Here is a 5000-nt window from a genome sequence, read left to right on the forward strand (position 1 = left end):
TTTTTAATGCAACATTCAACGCAGAAGTCACGTTACTGTTCACTTTAATTATCATTCATTTCATGGGAAATCAGATGTTTTCATTTGAACGTTCAGCTTTGAAACATGTGATGAGGACGATGTCTCAAAGTTTTACCTCAGAATACGTTTGTTTTTTCAGGTGGTCTCTCCACAGAAACACGTCCCTGTTGCTGTAGGAACTTCTTTCATCTCCTTTAAAAATGGACTAAATGGATTACTGTAATAAGATATGGAGACACAGACGCTGATTGATCATGCAGTAACGTCCTGCCGGGTGTTCTCATTATGCAAATGGTCTAATTCTGTGTTTTTATATGAATATAATGTTCCCTTTGAGCTGAGATCTGTGGCTTTATTGAGTTAAAAGTAAAACTTGCTGTATTAAAAATCCCTCGACAACAAGAAGCTACAAATCTGCAAATCATGTTTCAGACGATTTTTATCCAAAGTGAAGAACATCAGAGAGTAAGAGAGAGGAGGAGACAACGACAGGAAGTGAGAAGAAACAGCTTCAAGTCTGATCGGACACATTGGTGCTGACAGGAGGTGACCAGAGGTGCTGAACAGAAGTGACCAGAGGTGCTGACAGGAAGTGACCAGAGGTGCTGAACAGAAGTGACCAGAGGTGCTGAACAGAAGTGACCAGAGGTGCTGACAGGAAGTGACCAGAGGCAGAGCACAACATCGCTAACCCAAACCCTGTTCTTGAGATTTCTAATCAGCTCTAAAACCATCCTAAACATCATCATCATCATCATCATGAAGGTCGTAGGTGTTCATAAAGAGTTGGGTCTTTATCTTTTTGTTAAAGGTGCAGAGGGACTCTGCAGATCAAATGGAGTTTGGTAGTTGGTTCCACCACTGGGGGGCGACAGAGGAGAAGAGTCTAGTTAGCGTCTTAGGGCCCTGTTGTGAAGATTGGATCCGACGCCTTTCATTGGCAGAGTGTTCATTGGGCGGGAGGGAGTGTAGACCTGGATTATAGAGTTCAGGTAAGGAGGAGCCGTTTGTAAGCGAGCAGCAGATTTTTAAAGAGAGGCTAAAGGAAAATATCTTTTTAAAACAGAAATATAACAGTCAGGTACATTTCACTGAGCTTGCTGTCTCTCATTAAAACAAACTTTAACGAGTGTTTGCTCAGAACACAGAGGGCGGGCATGTTTGACTTTGTAAATCTCTGCAGATGTATTATTATTAATTTATTTATGTGTGTGTCAGATCCTTTAATGTGAATGTTTAGGCAGAAAGTAAAGTCGTTAGGGAAACATGAGCTGTGCAGAGATTTGCATCTGACTACATTTCACACCTCTTATATTTACTCTAAAGCTCATTAGAAGCTTATCGCATGCAATAACTAGAGCCCGACCGATTAATCAGCAAACCGATAACATGGGCCGATATTAGCATATCCAGTGACTATCAGTATCGGCTCATGTTATCTCAGATATGTGCTGATATTAATCGATTTATTCACCAGTCAAATAGCATTTCATTTGAGTTTCGTTGTATTACACTAGCAGTTCTCTGTCACCAGCAGAGGGCGCTGTATGGATTAAAACAAACATCATCACGCTTCAGAGTGTCGAGCGGTGATGCACGTACATGCTCTGTTAATTTCCAGTTGGGCAAGACACTTAACCCCAAGTTGCAAGTTGGACTCAGCAGCCTCTACCATCAGTGTGTGAATGTGTAGGTGAGACCTAGAGTCAAAGCCAGGTTTAAAATTCTGTTCATGAGAAAACCCAAAACATGATTACACATATTACCAGGTCCAACCAGTCAGATGTGTAGTGAGTAAAATGATAAAGTGACCTTACTATATGATCAGATATTAAGGAAACATGTTGAAGTGCTTCTCTGACAACAATGCAGCAGCCAGTATGTCCTCCTTCTAACTTTAGATTCTGGTCCTGAATGCTCTGGATTTGTTTGGACCAGAGAAGGTAGGTGGCTTTAAGACCCCCCCACACGGCCGTTTTGGACGCCCCTCGGTTTGCCAGATATGAGAGCAGTCATCAGGTCAACAGGTGTTGCAGCGATGGAAGCGGGCAAGAGAAGTGGTTCAGATAGAAGTGATTGTACCCGACCTAAAAAGCCTCTGCATGTTTCTAATAAGCTCCACGAGCAGAAACGTGCTCAAACTAGGATCAATATTGGAGATGCTTTTGAAAAATGGAGAGAGGTTAGAACACAGAAAGGTTTACAGACCCATGCAGAGCTGGATAAACACTGAAGCTTCAGAGTCCACCACATGGCAACCTGAGTGAGCATCGACTCTAGAGAGGAGGGGGGTAGACAGCTCTCTAAAATGTGGACTGCAGTACCCATTTTAAACACTAGGTGTCAGAGTTACATACTGCTCCTTTAAAGGTGATAACACACACACAGTGATCAGAAGCTCTTCTGCTTTACTTCCAGACGTCTAAAACCCAGGAGGGAGTCCCTGCTGTGAATACGAGTGAAATAAAGATCATTATAAATGTTTTAATGAAGTCCCTTTACTTATGTAACAGTTACCCATGTGTGAGCAGTGTCTGCAAAGTTTGGATCAAAGTGCTACAGTGTGTGTTCAGGACTAAATCAGGAGAGTTTAGCAGAAATAATTAGCAGGAGAGGGACTGATCAGACGCTCCCTCGTGATCCTCTGTTCACTTTTATTAATGCTGCTTTAATAACACTTAAAGTGTCACTGGGTCCTCTGAAGCCCGCAGATCAGAGAGAAACACCCAGGCAACAACAGACCGATCGTAATGAAATGAAGTGCGGATATTCAGGCTCCCAGGAGGATGCATCCTCATGATGATGGAGACTTTCTGACTTTCCATATCGAGCTACAAACTGGTCACATGTCCAACTGTGCAAGTTCAGATTCGAGCGGCTATATCCTCTGCTAATACTAACAAAAGGGAGCTAACTTATCATCATTAGTCGTCGGCCTCATGTCAGTTGATTGCAGGAGGGGAAGGATGTGGACCTGAACGTGATGAAATCTAAGATTGTAAATAAAAAATGAGCAGAGACTAATTTTATATCTCATAATGTCTGATTACTTTCCTCCAACATTTGCTTTATGTTCTTGTGAATTTCTGGATCATTTACTTAAACAGAAATAAGAAATACAGAAAAAGTCACAAATCAAAAAGGTGTGGTTGCTCAGGTTTAAAGGTAACATATTCTGCTCCTCTTCAACCAGTTTAAATAAGTCTCAGAGCTCCTCAAAACATGTCTGTGAAGTTTCTTGTTCTAAATCCACTCTGATCCTGTATTTGATCCTGTCTATAAACCCCTCTATTTCAGCCCTGCACAGAACAGGCTGTTTCTGTGTCTGTACCTTTAAATATGTAAATGAGCTGTGTCTGACCACGCCCCCTCTCTGGAAGGACTTGGGTGTCTCTGGCTTTCTCGCTCCATGTCCTATTGTTTACGGTGAGAAGGCAGACTCAGAGGGCAGAACAAACACCTAGCTGTGGGAGTGTCACCCACCTGGGGAGGGGTTACTGCCCTTTGTGATGTCATGAAGGGAAAATCTCCAAACGGCCTGTTTGAGCACACATTTTCTGAAAAGTGGAGCAGGCAAAAGACGGAGAGGATGGACTTTTCTCATCATTGGGGGGGTTTGTAGACAGACTAGAGACACATGTTAGTGCCAGAGAAACATGGTGAAGTGGATTTAGCATCATATGGGACCTTTAAGCTGCATTTCTGCAACAGGAACTTTTCCAAGAGACCTGAGTTGCAGCAGATCACAGGAAATAAACGTCACCACCCCCTCCCACTCGCTGGAGGTGAATTCTCCTGATTATATACTGCTTTGTTCTCACATCAGCTCAATAGGACTTCAAGTGGAAAACATACCGGGAGGCTGGAGGGGAAACTCTGGATAAAGTCAGAGTGAAAAATCTGTCTTTTTGCGTTCACACATGCAGCTCACAGAAACTTTTTTTTAGGAGTTTTGTTGTGAATGTGAACAAGGATTTTGTTTGTGCAGGCGTGCATATCCTTAACAATAAGAGAGTGAAAAGTTTAAAATCTAAGCATCCTTTGCACAGAAGCTCCTCGGGCCAAAAGTTCTCGGTGCTTCAGGTGGAAACCTGACTTTGGACTGGTTAAAGCAGAACTTCCTTCATGTTGATATAATCTTTATGTTTTTTGGGGTTACATTGAAGCACCTCCAACACCCTGACGCTGAAAATCTACCTTAGTTGATTTGTGTATTGCAGACACTGAGTGGAGGTTAAAGCAGAGTGATCTACATCTTTAACATCTTCAACAGTTTCTACGTCTGAAATCCATTTTATGTCACTGAACTCGTTTTCTTCAGATCCTCTTTGTGTTCTGAGCATCGTTAGCTTCTTTGGGATGGTTTCCAGTTTGGGGAGGAAGCCTGACTGGAACTCCAGGCGATTTATTGCCCCCCCCCCCCCCCCCTTTGTGCAGCTGGACATGAGATCCATGAAAGCGGGGCCAGTTAAAGATGCAGCGGCCAGCAGCATGTTTAATGCAGCACAGGGCCTAACGAAGGCCTGTTCATGTTTAATGATGATGAATATTTCACAGCTCTCTCCTCCTCCGTCTCTTCAAGAAAAATCAGACCAACCCCCGAGCTCCCGTGCCTTCAGAGGAGAATGAACACCTGTTTAACCTGCAGATGAGTTCAACCTGAAATAATGACGGGCACGAGGAACGCACAAAGAGAGGACTCAGGTCCAATGAGCAGGAGGCAGACGTGATGAAAAGAGATGCAGGAGGAGCTCAAGGTTTCCTTTTTATATGATCCACGTTTTGAACGAGATGATGACCTTCAGGGCTTTGCTTTGTATGCACCTCATCGGCTCTCACCTGCAGCTCAAAGAGAAGTCAGAGATTTCAAACAAAGGCTGGAGATGAGAGACTCAGGAGGACTCATTGGGTACCTTAAAGACCTGGACACAGAGCGGTCTGAAGACCCGGACACAGACGCAGTGTGTCAGGCTCCGTCG

General features: G+C 43.5%; 1 protein-coding gene across 2 annotated transcripts in view; it reads right to left on the reverse strand.

The window, feature by feature from the left end:
* Positions 1 to 5000, reverse strand: part of LOC110001412 (multiple epidermal growth factor-like domains protein 11) — a 115934-nt gene that overhangs the window by 14826 nt on the left and 96108 nt on the right. The gene's annotated exons all lie outside the window — the stretch shown is intronic.

This window comes from Labrus bergylta, chromosome 3 (assembly GCF_963930695.1).
Source record: "Labrus bergylta chromosome 3, fLabBer1.1, whole genome shotgun sequence".
Lineage (NCBI taxonomy): Eukaryota > Metazoa > Chordata > Actinopteri > Labriformes > Labridae > Labrus > Labrus bergylta.